This window comes from Suncus etruscus, chromosome 3, assembly GCF_024139225.1.
Source record: "Suncus etruscus isolate mSunEtr1 chromosome 3, mSunEtr1.pri.cur, whole genome shotgun sequence".
Lineage (NCBI taxonomy): Eukaryota > Metazoa > Chordata > Mammalia > Eulipotyphla > Soricidae > Suncus > Suncus etruscus.
Genome location: NC_064850.1, coordinates 118,005,780 through 118,024,060, shown reverse-complemented (window position 1 = coordinate 118,024,060; position 18,281 = coordinate 118,005,780). Strand labels below are relative to the sequence as shown.

Genomic DNA, 18,281 nt, shown 5'->3' with positions numbered 1-18,281 from the left:
GGTTTGATCCCTGACATCCCATATGGTCCCCTGAGCACTTCTAGGAATAATTTCTGAATGCAAAGTCAGGAGTAACTTCCTTTTTTTAAAACTTTATTTATTGATTGATTAATTGATTGGTATTTGGGTCACACTTGGCACTGCTCAGAAGCCACTCCTGGCTCTGTGCTCAGAAATCAGTCCTGCCAGGCTCGGGGGACCATATGGGATGCCAGGAATTGAACTGGGTTCCTCCTGGGTCAGCCACTTGCAAGGCAAACACCCCACCACTGTTCTATCTCTCTGGCCCCAGGAGTAACTTTGCACGGAGAATAGGCAGGGGTCATTTTAACAGAGATAGAAGCCAAGCCTTATACTTCAGCGGAAATAAATTCAACAAGCAGAAAAGCCAAGCCTAACAGTACTTTTGCACTGGCAGAGGAAAGGAAAAGGCGGGGAACTCAGGATGAGAGAGAGAAACTTGGCTAGCACTGCCAGGAGTGATCCTTGAGCACAGAGCCAGGAGTAAGCTCTGAATATAGTCGGGTGTTTGTATCTCAACCACTCTTAATTGATATGACATAATACTGTCTTACCAAGATCAAAAAACTAAACTAAACCAAGAGACTAAAGCAAGAGGCTGCCAAGTATCACTTATGGAAACCATCTCAAGGGAACCATGTAACACTCTGGGGCTATTGTTTTACCTTAGGGGAGGTCCCGTCATTTATTTGCTATTTTTGTTTTATTTTGTATTTTTTGCTTTTGAGACCACACGGGCTGCACTGGGGCTGTTCCCAGCGTGGTGTTGGGAGATTAATTCTGGAAGAAGAAACAAGTTCCGGAGGGGGAGGGAAGGGAAAAAGAAAAGAAAAACAAGTTCCCTGTACCTGTTTAATGTTGGTTTTCAGACCATACTCAGTGGTGCTCAGGACTTACTTCTGGCTCTGCATTCAGGGTTCTATCCTTTCAGTGCTCAGGGTGTTCAGGGCAAGTGCCCTTACCTGCTGTACTGTTGCTCTGGTCCAGGGCATGTTCTATCTGCCTAAGAATTATCACATGGAGGGTACTGGAGTGATAGTACAGGGAGAAGGGTGCTTGCCTGGCATGTGGCCAACACCAGTTGATCTCCAGTATCCCATGTGGTCCCAGAGTACCACCAGGAGTGATTCCTGAGTACAGAGCAGGAGGAATTCCAGAGTATTGCTGCATGTGACAAAAAAAAATTGTTCTTACATGAAGAAACATCAAATTTTTGTTGTTTGTTTGTTTTTGAGTCAGACCAGGCAGCACTCAGGAGTTACTCCTGGTTCTGTGCTCAGAAATTGCTCCTGGCAGGCACGGGGGACCATAAGGGATGCCAGGATTTGAACCACGTTCATTCTGGATTTGGCTGCCTGCAAGGCAAACATCCTACCACTGTACTATCTCTCCAGCCCCAGGAATATCAAATTAAATATTAGCTTTTGAGTCTATTGTCAGACTCATCTCAACAACCAAGAACTTTGTGTTATCATACTTACTTCAAGAAATCCTCTTTTCTGACTCCATAAGGTGTCGGGGAGTGAACCTGGGTCTGCCGCATGCAGGACAAGTGCTCTGCCCTTCGTATTGTCTCTCTTCAGCTCTAGTTCTCACACTTTGTCCCTCCTGGTGACAGTCAGCTTTCAGCAGGTTGATGAAATACAGAGACGGCTCGGGCTGAGCCATGCCGGGCCATCATGCACAGCTCAGAACTTCTCATATGTGAAGATCCCTCTCGTCTCACCCTGAGCTTCTCCCGTATCTCTCTCACTGTCTTTCTCTCCGTCCTGCTGAAGATGTCTGATTCTAGGAGATGGTGGCGGGTTCCAAGCTGGCGGTACAGGGCACCCAGCTTGCCATTGTTAGGGTCCGAAGTCGAAGGACGAGACCACATAGTTTGAAATAAAGAAGCAAAGCTTTATTTCATCTACCAACAAGCTACAAATTGACTGGCCAGGGCCACCTCCTTCAGGAAGCAACCCCGCCCAGGGGGGGTCACAAGACAGGTTATAGAAGCAGGAAGTCTCAACCTTTAAATTGATTGGCTATTGTTTGCAGTGATGGCTAACCTTTTTGAGCCCGAGTGCCCATACTGCCGCATAATGCCCGGTCCTCAGTGGCCAGTCCGGCCCTGTTGCCAGGTGAGCTGCAAAGCAGACACTGGCACACTTGCCTCCCGCCATGCCGAATATCTTAATTGTGGACCTTTCCGCGTGCCACCGCTGTCACGCGTACCATAGGTTTGCCATCGAGGGCTAGGGTGTTTCATCATATCCTTCTATGGCTAGATGTCTAGGGTGGTATATTGTATATTGTGGTTTATAGAGCCTGGGGGTTTGTATCATTATTGTTGGGATAGAAACTTAGCCCTTAAATGGAAACTTAACATTGGCTGGACAAAATGGGGTCTCTTCTGTTCTACGCTTGATACTATGACAGTGTTCTTGTCCCCTTAGCCAAATGTGCCTTCTGAATTTCTGCTTGCTTTGTCCTAGCATAAGACAGCTACATCTGAACTTAGACACCAGGATCTTATCCAAAAAGTTTCTGGTAGATGCAGGAATCTCAAAGACCAGGGAAAACTTGTTAGTGGTATTTATTTGTCCTCATTTCTGTTTTTTTTTTTTTTTTTCTCTTGACGTGGCCATCAAAATCATGCTTGAATTGCCCCCTTCTTATTAGCTGGGTTAAAATTTGGCTTTGTTTAGGTTGGGGGGGCATCATACCTGGTGGTGCTCATGGCTTCCTCCCTATCCCTGGAGAGGCCACTGCTTGCTCGAGTCTCCAGAATCGCTCCTGCTCCCTGAATCTGGCTTTTTTCTTAAATTTTTCTTATAATTTTTTATTATATTTATTTACCAAGTTGTTTATACTACAGTTATTTCAGGAACTAAATATTCAGACACCAATCCTACCACCAGAGTGACCCTCCCTTTGCTAGTGTCCCCCAAATCATCTACACATTCCTATATTCTGCCCTCTAAGAAACACAGAAGAACTTAACTTTCTCCATATTGTTTGTTACAACACAAAGGCAGATGGAATTATCAAAGCTTAGATACAAACATGGGTTAGTTTGAAATGCTTGTTCTATCTCTGCTTGGTGCTTACTAAAGCCAGTGTCAGGATTTACTAGACTGAGGATGGTGCCAGTTGAGCCTTCTATGTTACTGTTTTTACTGAGCTTGGAATTGCTATGGAATTTTCCCATCAGATTTCTTGGGATAGTACTAGGCTCACACTACTCAAGATATTAAAGTGTTGTGCAATGCAGGATTTCTAGATCCAAAACAAATTTGGTGGTTTGGAAGTTTGATAAAGTTAAGTCGCAAAGCAGGGCCGTTTCTGTGGGAGTGTATAGGGAGTGGCGCTAGGCTACTGTTGTTCGCTCAGAAAGGGGAACCTGTTCCTCACTTTCTGAGAATGAGTGGCTCTTAATCACTTTCTCAGCTCAAAGTGCCACTCTCCAGGTTTCCTCCAGTGGCCTCTCTGACCTTGAGACCCAATCACTACACCTTTCCCTATAGTATTTTGTTTTATGAGGAAGGCTCCAGAGTGATTCTCAGGAGTTAGTCCTGGCTGTGTTCTCAGGAATCACTTCTAAGCAGTTCTTGAGGGACCTTAGAGGATGTTGTAAATCTAAAGGCAAGGCAAGTGCACTCCCCGCCATGCTGTGGCTCTGGCTCTGCTGCTGTGTTTTCCATGTGATGGGCCTCACTAGGTTCCCTATATCAGGAGTCAAGCTACATGGACCAGCCATCTGCCTCTCTTCACACTGAGCTGAATATTAAATTGCTCATTGCTTCTAATTTTGTTCCTTCCACTGGTTTCACCAAGACTTTTTGTTTTCTTTTTGGAGTCCAGTGATGCTCATGGGTCCCAGGGACCATTTCCAGTGATTTTCAGTTAACTCAGCCTGACCTTTTAATTGCCAGGGACCAAAGATGTGGTGTGGTTTGAACCCTGCAGTGCTGGGTGGAGCCTACTATGGTAAATCTAGCTGGACCAAGTGGTGTCAGGGACAGAACCTGGGTTGGACACATAAGCTTCACCCCTGAAGAACTTTATTTTTTTTGGGGGGTGGGACACACGGAATGGTGCTCAGGGCCTGGCCTACTCCTTGCTCTGCATTCAGGAATCATTCCTGGGCAGTGCTCAGTGGATCATATGGGATACCAGGCGTTGAACCTGAGTTGGTTACAGCCATGTGTATGTGACTGTACTATTAAGACCCAAGACCTTAATTTTCTTACCTGAAAATGTGATTAGGAGTAAAGCTGATCATTCCTCGTGCTGGGAGGCTTAGAAGATTTAGAAACCCAAAAGCAAGCTAGCTGGCTTCACTCGATTCATAAAGAATGTGGCGTTCTATTTCTTCCCACAGCGCATTTACCTAAGACCTTTGTGACTGCCCACTAAACCTCATTAGGGTATGGAATAGAACATAAACTGCTTGGGAAAATCTAAGGGAAATTGTATTCGAGGGTGATTATGATGAGCTTCGGGTCTTACAAAGGGATTTGACCATGGAATTTTTTGTGCTGCTGACTTCCTCCCATGCATTTAAAGTAGAATGTGATTCACAGAGGCGCGCTTCTAGCTGGAAAGAGCCTTCCCATGGTCACGACTCTCTGTAGCAGTGCTGAGGTCTGACTCTGCATACACGTACTAGGCTGTCCCTGGCCTCACTGGTCCTTCGCTCTGCTTCGAGAGGATCTTCTGGCTGTTGGGTGAGTTTATACACACTTGCTTCTCTGGTTGTTCCCCATCCTTTGAGGAGCTTTTGTGCTGAGGAATTCCTCCACAGGCATCTGGATGAGTCACCCATTTGAGTAGTAATGTGTGATGGAGGTGCAGGAACCTGACTCCCCACCTTTCTGACCATTCAACAGTTGGCTCCTTAGGAATCTCAGTTTTTGGTTCCTAGAGGGAGTCATAACAGGAACAACTGTGATGCAGGGACCCATGTGTGTGTCTTTTCTGAAGGGGCTGATGTCCACGTAGACTGATGGTGAAAGCGAGTTTCCTCTACTTCCCTTAAAGACCAAGGAGCAGCCAGAAAGTAGAGTACTTGGGTGACTGGGGGAGCAGAGTGCAAGGCTCCCTACGGCTCAGTTTTAGGCGAGGCTGGGCCTGGCACTGGGTGGATTGAGTATGCATTGGCCTGGTGTGACAATCAGATTCTGGGCCTCTGGACTGGAATGTATCGGGGTTCATTTGACAGGGCTTGGTGATCCTGGAAGTTCTCTTGATCTCCCATTTCTACGCTGAGGCCAGGGGTCATCAGGCCATTGGGGGTCATTCAGTTCCTGGCTACGAATGACTGCTCTCTGTTACTACAGTTCATGGCAAGAACGAGTAGCATTCTTGGGGGAGTTTCATACGGACTTGAAGATAGTGCAGGAATGAAAGGCGAGGCCTTCTCTAGAGAGCTGATCCAAGTTTCAGGACAGGACTGGATCCTCATCCCCCACAGGAAACAAAGCTGCACTCTGGGAGCCAGAGAGAGAGCTATGGGCTGGGAGCTAAGGCCGGACATGGTGCCCATGGCCTCCCCAAGGCTCACTGAGCATGGAGTGATCCAGTAAGAAACCCTGAGCCCTGCTGGATCTGGCCCCAAAACTAAAAGGAGCAATAGCCTTATTGCTGGGGGTTGTCCTTTCTCTGGCCCTGCAGGTTAGGTGCCCAGGGCTGTCCTTATGCTGGTCTCTGTGGAGAGACAGACAGATGCATTTTGTTAAGTGTCTTTAGTGTTGAAAATGTACTCTTTGAGGCTGGAGCAATAGTTCAGCAGGCAGGGCATTTGCCTTGCATGTGGCTGACCTGGATTCTATCCCTGGCATCCCATATGGTCCCCTGAGCTCAAATCAGGAGTGATTCCTGAGTAAGCCCTGAGTATACCCGGGTGTGGTCTCAAAAAAGAAAGAAATAAGAGAAAATCTTGTCTTTGGGAACTAAATGGTTTTTAGGGCAAATAACATTTCGTTCTACATAAAGCTGTGTGTGTTTGTGTGTGTGAGAGGGTGTGTGTGTGTGTGAGTGATTACCCAATGCTTCACCCCCCCCCCTTCCAGATGACCCTGTGGAGAAAGAATTCATTAAAGAAACCAGTGAATGTGTATTTTCGTTAGGAATCTTGTAATTCTAGAATCTTCTTCTGCTTTGCTCTGGGAGTTGGTTGGGGCTTGGGAAAGGATGATTTTATTGTTTTGGAAAGGCAGTTGGAATTTTATCATTTTCCTGCAACTCCCTGCCTGCACCTTTTCCTGAACAGTTTCTTTCCAACGTTGTGTTTTCCATTGTTGAAATTCAGTCATTGGAAAAGCACAGGACAGGGGTTGGTGCAGGCCTTTTGGGGATTGGTTCTGAATAAGAAGCCTGTACTGAGTAGAGGCTCAGATGAGACTGGCTGTTAACTGGGAACTTAGGGTCTGCTAGCTGGATGCCTTCACACTTTTCTTTATTATTGTCTCCACACAAACCTATAACCCAGACCCCATGTGTCTTGGGAGAGGAGGCAGGAGATATGTCTCCTGCTCCCCACTTTGTCCTGAATCCTATGTCATGGGCTAGGTTACCCCACCCCTCCCCCATACCTCCCTAATAAGCATCTGACTTCTTCTGGGTCTTAGCTGCTGCTCAGTTGAGACAAGCCCATGATTCTTGTTTAATTCTTGTTTCATTCAGCACTTGCTTTTGACTCTTTTCTCCAACTGGAAGCCATACTCATGAATTAGAATTCTTTTTTTTTTGTTTTTGGGTCACACCCGGCAGCGCTCAGGGGTTACCCTGTCTCTATGCTCAGAAATCACTCCTGGCAGGCTCTGGGGACCATATGAGATGCCAGGATTCAAACCACTGTCCTTCTGCATGCAAGGCAAACGTACTACCTCCATGCTAACTCTCTGGCTCCATGAATTATAATTTTTGAAAATTGTTCTTTCTCCAGAACTCATTGTCAGAGATGTTTCCCTGTTTGTCAGATCTCTCTCTCTCTCTCTCTCTCTCTCTCTCTCTCTCTCTCTCTCTCTCTCTCTCTCTCTCTCTCTGTGTGGTGTGTGTGTGGGGGGCTGCTCCCAAGTGGTGTTGTGGCTTCACCAGTGATTCTCAACCAACCAGGTTGCAACGTTGCACAGACCCCGAGGTTCCTGGGATAGCCCTGTCACCTGGCCATGTGGGGGCCCCCAGGACCACACCCAGATCCAGGGGTAGTGGGGAGACAGACACATTCCATTTGCACATCTCTAACTAAACATCCTTATGTGATACTAGGGCATCAAGACATGATTGCGACATATAACTCTTTTTATTTATTATTATTAGTACTTTATTTAAGCACCATGTTACATACATGTTTTTAGTTGGGTTTCAGTCATAAAAAAAAGTATAGCCCAGGGTAGGGGGAAAAAAGTATACCCCACTTCACCAGTGCAACCTTCCTACCACCGATGCCCCCACCTACCTCCTCCCTCACCCCAACTGTATTCCAGACAGGCATTCTATTTCTTTCACTCATACCATTTTCCTGATAGTTGTTGATGTAGTTATTTTTCTAACTGCACTCACCACTCTTTGTGGTAAGCTTTATATCATGGGCTGGTCCTTTCAGACCTCATCTCTATGGTCTCTGGGTATTATTGCCATACTATCTTTTATTTTTCTTAAAACCCACAGATGAGTGAGACTACGATATCATTGATCATGATATAGTGCTACTATATCATTGCGACACATAATTCTAATTAATCTTTGTTACTTCTGACTTAACCCAGTGAAATTTTCAAAGATCAGCTTGTGGTATCAAAAGTAGCAAAGTAATTTGGTAACAGTCCCTCTCCCCCCCCTTTCCTTTCTCTTTTAAAAAATATGGAACACTTTACGAATTTGTGTGTCATCCTTGCACAGGGTCCATGCTAATCTCTGCATCATTCCAATTTTAGTATATGTGCTGCCGAAGAGAGCACAGTTTTTCCCCCTTCTTAAGTTTGAAGTTGGGAGAACAATTTTATTTTGCAATTGAGTTTTGAGTTCACCTACAGTAAACGTCTGGTGTGGTGTCACTGGCTCTGTTTTAAATTTTCCTGGACTTTATTTCTTTTGAGTGTCTAGCTGGACAGGACAAGAAGGTGAGGGGTGGAGATAGACAAATCCTAGTGACCCCTGTGTTGGCTCTGCCCCCAAGAGGAAGACAGACAGGGATGTCACAGTTGACTGAAATGTCTACACCAGGAGTTGGTTGCATCCCCTTTCCCAAAAAGAAAATCAGCATTTGGGACCAAAGAGATAGTACAGGGGTTGACACTTAACCTGGCACCTCATACTATTTCCTGAGCAGTTCTGGGTGTTTTTTCTCTCCCAAACTACCTTTCTTTTACCTCCATCTCCTCCTCTAAAAAAAAAAAAAAAGGGAAGGAGAAATAGCAGTTCTTTTCTTTGTTGGTGCATTGAGGAACTCCTTTCCAGCTCTGTTGAGCCTGGTAGACTAGATGTCCAACAACCTAGGATCATTGGCATTGGTGGTGGTAGTGGTGATAGTGATGGTGATAGCTGGGGGCTGGGGGCTCTTGTCCTGGTGCTCTCTTGTATAACCAACCCACACTGTCTCATTATCACTGCCTTCCAAGGAGTCAGGGTAAGTCATTGAACCTCATGGTTCAAGACTTACTTGTCTCTTAGCAAGCCATAGTTATGAAGCCAGAGAAACTGTGAGTCTCAGGGGTGCTTCCATCTTGCAAGTTAAAACTGGGATGATAGAGGCATCACTAAATATCACCCCAGAATTGATCACTGTTGCATGTCCTGGATAGGAAGGAGCTGATGGGGGAAGAGGAGATGCTGCCTGAGAGACTTGTGCCCCTGGTTTCTGAATCTGTGTGACTGCTTAGAAGTAGTGTAATATTGATCTGGTTCAAGTTTTCTTTAACCTCTGAACCTTATCAGTAATAAAAAAAAAAAAGAAACAGTAATCGATACTAGTTGCTTTCAGGGGAAGAGAGAGTTTGCATAGAAGCATGTGACACAGAGAAAGCTTTCACTGGGTCTTAGTTTTTGGGATGAAAGGTTTGTGGAGTATTTTGTTCCACTGAAACAAAGTTGTTTGTTCCTCTGCACTCAGCCTTGGGCATTGAGCTAAATTCGGACATGGAAGGCCAAATGCAGAGATTCCACCCAGTACAGGGACTGCACCTGTGAAGTGTTTCTGGGCTTCTTCTCCCTTTTTTTTTCTCTCAGAATTGTCCAGCTGGTTGCAGTCATTAGGATTTGAGTGTCACCTTGGTGCACAAATGCCTAACCCTTTTCTTCTCTGCCAACCTGAGGGGGTCACCCCTCTGCACTGCCAGAGATGCTCACCCCCTCTTGAAGAGCATGGGGACCCGCACCAGTGGTTTTCACTGAGGGTCAGGTGCTGGAGAGATTGAAAGTTGCTGGTCTCTGCAGCAGTGGCTACCAGCTGCCTGTGTGCAGGTCAGTGCTCAGGTATAAAAGAATAAAAGCTATTGATCGTTTGCCCCTAACTTCCTGTTGGCCAGAACAGGGTCCCTGTCGGGACTAGCTGCAAGAGAGGCTGAAAAGTCATCTCCTGAATAAGTCAGACCCCTTGCAACAGAAGCTACTAATAGAGAATGGGGTTGGGAGTGTGGGTGGCAATATATTAGACCTGAGTGTAGGACCATCTAATGAGATTGTCAGGGACCTGTCCCCTACTTCTTTCTCCTGGCTTGTCTCAGGAGTGGAGTTGAACAGCTATGAGCAAGTTTGGATGTTCATAGAACTCCATGGGCCCCTGTGGGAAAATGGGGAGAAGGATGTTCTGTGCTCTTGTCAAGTGTAGAATAAAAATAAAATATAAGTACATGAGTTGGGTGAGACCACCCTAGGCACTGTGTTTCTAACCCCTCAGATGGACAGGTCTGAAGAAGCAGGGTAGTAGCAGAGAAATAATACACCAAGTAAGCAGAAAAGATAGTCAATGGAGTCAGCTCACTTTATTCCTCATGTGCTGCCTATGCGCCCTGTTCTTCCTCTTTCACCCAAAAGCCAGACCCTTTTCTTTATTATCCAAAACCCCACCTACCAGGGTGCGGGGAGGTCATGTAATCCAGATGGGCTTTTATATACCAAAAGAAAGGTTAGGGAAAAAGGAAGTTGGAGAAAGGGTTATAGTCAGGGACTTCATAAGCAGTGTGAGCCACTCAGAGAACCTAGGCCTTGGTACATTCAAACCTTTACTTTTTATTACTGTCATTAATTTTTGATCTGAGGGCCATACCCGGCAGTGCTCACTCAGGGCTGACTCCTGGCTCTGTGCTCAAAGATCCCACCTGGCAGGGCTCTGAGGACTCTCTGTGGTGCTGGGCTTAAGTCAGAGTCACTTATGTGCAAGGTAAGCTTCTTCTCTGCTGGATTTTCTCTCGGGCCCCAGCACCTTTAAGCGAGGCCTCATGGGTCACTTGTGTGGTCCGTTGGCCCTGGTTTGTGCCCAGAGGTGAGGCCTGCCATTGGCTCTTGCTGCCACATAGCCCCTATGGTGGCTGATGGACTTGAAGGGAGAAACACAAGAACAGAACCTAATGGCTCATAGATATAGCATGCTCTGCCTGCCCCATTTACAAGAGACTTCCAGCGTGGCTGAGTTCTGTTTGCCTGCGGGAGGCTGAGGCTCCTTGCTGAGGTTCTCACTGTCCTCCTACCCTCTAAAGTGGCCAATGCCCGGCTCTGCCCTCAGCTCCACTCACCTGGGCTTCACTCTCCATCTCTCTGCTGGGCCCTCAGAACCCTCCTTTGCCACGTTCACGTATTTACTCCTCTGCCTGCTTCATGGACCTCAGTTCTTGCTCACAGCAGGACACATGGGGTTCCCTGGGCACCCCCATACTGGCATCGGCTAACAGGCTTGCTCTGCCTGCCTCGGGGTGAGACTTGATTCTGTCTCCTTAACTCTATGACCTGCTGCCAGGTTTCATCCCAGACATCCTTTTTGTTTCCAGAGCACTGCCAGGAGTGATCCGTCAGCACAGAGTCAGGAGGAGGCTCTGAGCACCACCAGATTCAACCTCAAAACCAAACCCTTATTTTCAGGCATTCAATGTAATGATCCACTCTTTGTATATAAATGGTCTCTTCTATACAACTCAGCAAGCCCCACCCCTGTGTGGTACCATTTCTTTCTATTTGATGAACACTTTTTTTTTTCTTTTTTGTTTTTTTGGGCCACAACAAATGGTGCTCAGGGATTACTCCTGGCTCTGCGCTCTGTGGTCATTCCTGGAATTGCTTGGCGGACCCTAGGGTATGCCGGGATCGAACCTGGGTCAGCCACGAGCAAGACAAACACCCTCCTCTCTGTGATATCACTCCAGCCCCAAATGAGCACTTTTAAGGTCCACTCTCTTAGCTGTTCCCAAATATGCCAGGTGATGTGATGAATTTTCCTCATCACTAGCACTTGACAGTTACTCAAGAATAAGACAACCTATTCCTGACTTTTCACCCATTTGTGGGGGGAGGGAGCCAAGCCCTTACAATTCTGGGAAAGCGCCTGCTTTTTCCACTCCTTACTCCACTCATATTTGCTCTTCAGACCCTCCTCATTCGTGGTTTGGCCATGCACAGTTTCAGTTACTCGTGGTCAGTTCAGTTATTTGCGGTCAACCGTGTCCCAAAAATATTTTGCACAGTTGGATATCTCAAGACAGACCACAACCACATAAACTTTATTATAGCCTGTTTTTACCATTGTTTTTTCATTATTGTGGTTCATCGCTTCCTGTGCCTTATTTATAAATTGGACTTGATTATAGGTATGGATAGAGAAAGACAGGATCTATCGGGTTTGGCCTTATTCACCCCTGCAGGCATTCTCTGGATGTCTGGGGACTTACTCCCCCTAGATAAGGGGATGTGTGTTGTATTCTTTGTGCAGAATCTCATGCAAACATTGTTCCGGTAGATGTTGTCAAGTGAAGAAATGGGTGGACTCTGGCCATTCTAAGAGCTTTGCTGGAGATTAATTTTTGTTTGCTTGCTTGTTTTAGGGCCATACCTGGCAGTGTTCAGAGGTTACTCCTGGCTGTGTGCTCAGGAATCACTTTCCTGGCAGGGAGATCAGATAGGATGCCAAGGATCAAACCTGGGTCAGTCACATGCAAGGCAAATGCCCTCTCTGCTGTGCTGTTGCTCCAGCCCCAAGATTATGGGGTTGCTTTTTTTGGGGGGGGGGTTTAGCCACACAAGGCGGTGCTCAGGGATTATTCCTGGCTCTACTTTCAGAAATTGCTCCTGGAGGTCAGGGGACTATATGGGATGCCGGGAATCGAACCTGGATCTGTCCCAGGTCAGCCTTGTCCCAGCAAGACAAACGCTCTACCACTGTGCTATCACTTAGACCTGAGATTATGGGATTTTAAGCAAGATGATAAGGAGAGGGTTTGAGTCATACCTGGTGGTGCTTGGGCATTTCTGACTCTGCTCAGGACTGACCCCTGGAGGTGTTTGGAGAATGCTGGGCTTTCAAACTTGGCTTGGGGAGATGTGGGTTAAGCTCCCTCACCCATGTACGATCTTTCTGACCTGCACAGTTGTAGTTGTTTATTATGGGGATGTGCTGGACACATCAGCAGTGCTCAAGGAGCAGTCAGGTGCCAGAGGTGTGCAGAACATGCACTTTTACCCTCTGAGCATTTCCAGACCTGCATTCTCCCTCCCCTGACCCTCCCTAAATTTCTGGGGAAGACAGATGATAAGGAAGATGATCTTGGGCTGGGCACAGTGACTTTAGTGGTAGAACACAAGCCTTGTGTGTCTGAGCCCTGGGCTCAGTCTTGGGTACTGTGTCACCCTATCATGTGGTTGTGCAGCAACCCTGCACTATATTGAGGTCGATGTGTGACCTCATCAGGATGAGACACTTACCTTGTGACCTCATCAGAATGAGACACTTACCTCTCCAGGTCTCCTCTCCCAGCCTCTAGCTCCTCTCTCATCTGCATCCTGGCTTCTTGCTGGGTAGCAGGGGGCTGTGTGGCCTGAGTTACAGGAGAAGAGGGAATAGTGGGGAGCATTGGGGACCTGTGGGAGCCCTTGGTAAGGTACGCAGCAGAAAGCACAGTCCTCCCGGAGCTGGCGATCCTCTGATTCTGGGACTCACAGCCCTGTTTGCTTGCAGCTCTGTCTGTGTGTATGTGTAGGATTTTGGATGTGCATTATGTAATCTTGGCTAGGGTGTATGTAGATATTTTGTGGGGTGTGAATGTGTGTGAGAATTTTAAATGTGCTATTGTGTGTTGTATGTTGAATTTGGATGTGGATGTTGTGTGTTTGGAAGCAGATGTGTGTTTGTGTGTATTGTATTTTGTGTGTGATTTTTGAATGTGTATTGGTAATTTGGAATTGTGTGTGATATGTAGAATTTTGTGTGTATGTGTGTGTGGTTTTGGAAGTGTGTAATTTTTTTGTTTGTTTGTTTGTTTGTTTTTGGGCCACACCTGGCGGTGCTCAGGGGTTACTCCTGGCTGTCTGCTCAGAAATAGCTCCTGGCAGGCACAGGGGGACCATATGGGACGCCGGGATTCGAACCAACCACCTTTGGTCCTGAATCGGCTGCTTGCAAGGCAAACGCCGCTGTGCTATCTCTCCGGGCCCAGAAGTGTGTAATTTTGGATATGTATTTGTGTTGAATTTTGGATGTGTGTATAATTTTGAGTGTGTTTAGAATTCTGGATGTGCATTATGTAATCTTGGATGTGTGTATGTAGATATTTTGTGGGTGTGAGTGTATAAGGATTTTAAATGTGTGTTACATATTGAATTTTTTTGTTTTTGTTTTGTTTTTGTGTCACACCCAGTTGCATACAGGGATTACTCCTGACTCTGCACTCTGAAGTCACTCCTGGCAGGCACAGGGGACCATATGGGGTACTGGGATTCGAACCACCATCTGTGCTGGTTTGCTGCATGCAAGACACACGCCCTACCACTGTGCTATCTCTCTGGTCCTATATATTGAATTTTGGATGTGTATTGTGTGTGTTGAATTTTGTGTGGATGCGTGTATGATTTTGAATGTGTATGGGTAATTTTGGATATGTTGTGATACGTATTGATTTTTGTACGTATGTATGTTTGTGCTGTTTTGGATGTGTGTTGAATTTTGGATGTGGAGAGAGGAGAGAGAGACAGAGAGAAAGAAAGAGAAAGAGAAAGGGAAGGAAGGAAGGAAGGAGGGAAGGAAGGAAGGAAGAAAGGAAGGAAGGAAGGAAGGAAGGAAGGAAGGAAGGAAGGAAGGAAGGAAGGAAGGAAGGAAGGAAGGAGAGAAGGAGAGAAGGAGAAAGAAGAGAGAGAAAGAAAAAGAGAAAGAAAAGAAAGAACAGGTTTCAGCCCTCAGCCCAGTGTCTCTCTTAGCTTTGGACTGCTGTCTGGATTCTTGGAAGATTTGTGGGTTTGTCCAGACTTTGGTCTCCCATAGCCAGAGGATGACAGTCCTGGGGGCGCAAACCAGAGCAGATTCTCATCCCTTCATTTACCCCTGCTCCCTCCCCCAGTACTGCATGGAGCAAGGCCCTGTATGGGGAGTTTAATTCTTTCCTTTGTAAGCAGCATTGGCTGAGGGTGAGTGGGCCTGAGATCTGTGAACTTTGCCCACCCTTATCAGCAGTTGCAGGATCCGCCTGTCTGTCCTTGGGAAAACCACTAGTCTCGTCAAGGCACTGTGTCTTGGTCTGGAACAACGGGGCTCCTTCTAGCCTCACTCACGAGCTAATTTGGGCCCAGCATGCAGAAGGGCTCTGGCACTGCGCACCCTGTTTGTCTGATTGATTATGCTAAACTCTGTGCTGTTGGAAACTGACCTCGGAGCACTGAAGTAAAGAGGACAAGCAGATCAATGTCCCAACAAGCAGGTCCGCATTGTAGGCTTGCGGGGAGTTCAGACCCTCGGCTGGGATCAGCTTGACTGTAAGCTCTTGCCTTGAATGTGTGTGAGACTTGTGAAAGAACTACCCAGGGGCCAGGCCAGAGTGATAGGATTTTGGGTAGGGTTTTTATCTTGCACATAGCTGACCCCAGTTCCATCCCTGGCATCCCATAAGGTCCCTGAGCCTGCCAGGAGTGAGTCCTGAGCTCCACTGGGTATGGCCCCAAACAAAACAAACAAACAAATAAACAAAAGAAATACCCAGACTCAGTTTCCTGAGTAAAGGCCACCTCCCTCCAGCCCTGTTTAGACACTTCCTTATCCCCAGGGGCATTGTCAAAGTATTGACTTTTGTCTCAGGCCAGCCTTGGATATAAGTCCCAGCTGGTGGGGAGGGGCAAGAGCTTTAAGGCCTTAAAGAGGCTTTAAATATTCTGGTTAAAGGAAAGAGGAATTTGGGAGCTGTTCTGAGGTGCTAGATTTCCTTTGTCGGTTTGTTTGGAAATTGGAGGGTGTCTTTCAAGATGAGACACCAGGCAGGTAGAGTGCAGGGAAAAGGCTGGGCCAGTGGATGGGGTGGGCGTGGGTGAAAGGCGGGAATGGAGATTAGCTCTGCTCTGGCTGTTCCAGCCAGTAGCCTGCCCCCTAAATTAAACTGAACCCCTTATCTGGCCCGGCCAGGACAAAGTACACCAGCTTCTAAAGAAACTTTTTCTAGGAGCAAAGTTGTTTTCAAAGCTTAGAAGTGAAGGCAAAAGAGCAGGGGGCTTAGAGAAGTCAGTGGAACGTCTGGATTTTTCTCTTAAAAACTTTACTTTGGACTCTTGAGAGGGAGGAAAGTTGATAAAGGTTCTTTGAGCCTTTATTTTCTCCCTCTAACTTGTCACTGTTTGTGAGGGGTGGGGGGGGACAAGCCAGAAACGAAATACTCTGTACGTTTAGAAGAAAGTACTTTGTAGGTAAAAATGAAGAAGTAAAGAAGGAAGAGACTTTCCTCTGTGGAAGACAACGCACTTCAGGACTGGCCAAGCTGTGAGTAACCTGGTGTGAGGACAGATATTTTTAAATGCTCGTTAAACGTGCCTCCTCGGGTTTCTTTTATTGTTTGCATATTTAGGAATTGCTAAGTAACAATGAGAAGGGATGGAATGATGTTCTGAGTTGCTCCATAGTATTTTATTTTTAAGTAGACAATTTTAGGCCTGGCAAGTAACAGAGCCTGCACCCTTGTGTGTGCGAGTATTGCTCGGAGTTTGATAATGGGTGATGGTCAGGAGCAGACATCTGGTTTTGTTTTTATAAGTAACCCATTGCCTAACTGCTGAAAATAGCTGCAGTTATTTTAAACAGATGGTCCAAAGTCGATAGGATGAAGGAAAGTAGAAGTGAGTTTGGTTCTTAGCTTTGATTTCTCTACCCCCACCCCCAAATGGCAAAAATTAGAACAGTATTCTCTGGAACCATATTTTACCTAAATGTCTTACCTCTAAGGAATGATTTGTGTAGTTTGTATAAGAAATAGGATTTGTAGGACCTGTCTGACTTACTTGAATCAAAAGCTAGAACAGAGTGCTTGAATTCTTTGGTTGGCTGCCTTTGAGTCACACCTGGCTATGCTCAGGGGCTTCCTCATGGCTCTGAGCTCAGGAATTATTCCTGGTAGGACTCTGAGGACCTTGTGTGGGGCTGGGGCTGGACACAGGGGGGTTGGCTGTGTTGCAAGGAAAGCACCTTAATCATGCATGATCCATGAATTCTTACTTTCTAGTTCAGTTCTATTAAAATGATCCCTGCGTTATTGAAATGAAGGTTTCGACTTGGAGGAGAGGGCGATAGGGGATCAAACTCAGGTGTGTATTTTACTGCTGAACTACACCTCTGGACCCCTCGGAGCTTTTGATTTTTATTGAGAGGCCACATTTGTGATTCTCAGATGTGCTTTGGGGCCACACCTGGGTAGTGTTCAAGGCTCATGCAGGGACCAGAGTGGTGGCGCTAGACGTAAGGCATCTGCCTTGCAAGCGTTAGCCTAGGATGGACTATGGTTCGATCTCGCTGTGTCCCATCTGGTTCCCCCAAGCCAAGAGCGATTTCTGAGCACATAGCCTGAGTAACTCCTGAGTGTCAATGGGTGTGGCCCCAAAACAAAGAAAAAAAAACAAAAACAAGGCTCATGCAGTGCCTGGGTTCGAAGTCACTTGCATCACTGAGTCTTACTTTTAAGTTCTTGCTTTAGTCACTGTTATCATTGTGGAATATCTGTGGGGTTTCTAAATCCTTTTCCTCTTCTTTCCTATTTCTTCTTTCAATTAGGGGTAAAGTAAAAGTGAGTCATTTACGAAATGAAGAAAATGCTGTAGCAGCAGAGAAAAATGTCATTAGGTACAATTCCTTCTCTCTTGCACCCCCATGTTCTTGATGCACAGGGGTGGGGGAGATGAGAGCACAAGTGGGGCCTCCTATGGTGTCTAGGGACTGGGGTAGTGGCCTTTGGTGCAGCTGCACACTTGTGACCTGGTTGTATTTGTGAGGGGATTTTTGAAAGGACAAGATTGTGACTGCTCCCAGGTGCTGGGCCTCAAGCAGTGATGCTTTCCCTGCCACTGCAGTGGGACTGTGTTAAGAATTGAGGAGACTCAGCATATCAGGTGCTTATCTTAAGTGTGTAGGGGCCCCCAAACTGGAGAGCAGGGGTTAGGGAGACCCTAAAACACAACATCAGGGCCAGAGTGGTAGTATAGCTGGGAGGGCACTTGCCTTGCACACAGCCGACTCAGGTTTGATTCCCGGACCCTGAATGGTCCTCCCCAAGACCCTTCAGGTAGTGATCCCTGAGAGCAGTCAAGAGTAAGCCCTGAGCACCCCTGGGTGTGGCCCCAAAACAAGCATAAAAACCCCACAGTTTCTGAGGACTGGAGTGATAGTATAGAAGGTAAGGCACTTGCTGACCTGGGTTCAATCCCAACACCCCATATGATACCCTGAGCATCACCAGGAATGATTCCTGAGAGGACAGTCAGGAGTTATCCCTGATGCCTCCAGCTAGGTGTGGCCCCAAAACAAAAAACAAACAAACAAAAAGATATGTGACTTGATGACAAAGCTCATGTCTTAGAGACATTAGACCTGACTCTGATCTCCAGCACGTGTGTGTGTGTGTGTGTGTGTGTGTGTAGAAATGTATATATTTTTTAATTAAAAAGTATATATTTTGGTTTGGGGGCCATACTCTGTTGTGCTCAGGGATTTTGTGCTTTTGGCTCTTTGCTCAGGGATTACTCCTGGCAGGGCCCAGGAGACCAGATGGGGTGTTGAGGATCGAGCCAGGGTCACTGTGTGTAGAGCAAACACCCTACCTATTGTATTA

General features: G+C 46.6%; 1 protein-coding gene and 1 non-coding gene across 2 annotated transcripts in view; one reads left to right on the top strand and one right to left on the bottom strand.

Moving 5' to 3' along the window:
- Positions 1-18,281, top strand: part of GAB1 (GRB2 associated binding protein 1) — a 118,201-nt gene that overhangs the window by 39,997 nt on the left and 59,923 nt on the right. The window lies entirely within an intron of this gene.
- Positions 7,864-7,967, bottom strand: LOC126004755 (U6 spliceosomal RNA). Its single transcript, XR_007494013.1, has one exon. It is a non-coding gene; the product is annotated as a U6 spliceosomal RNA (small nuclear RNA).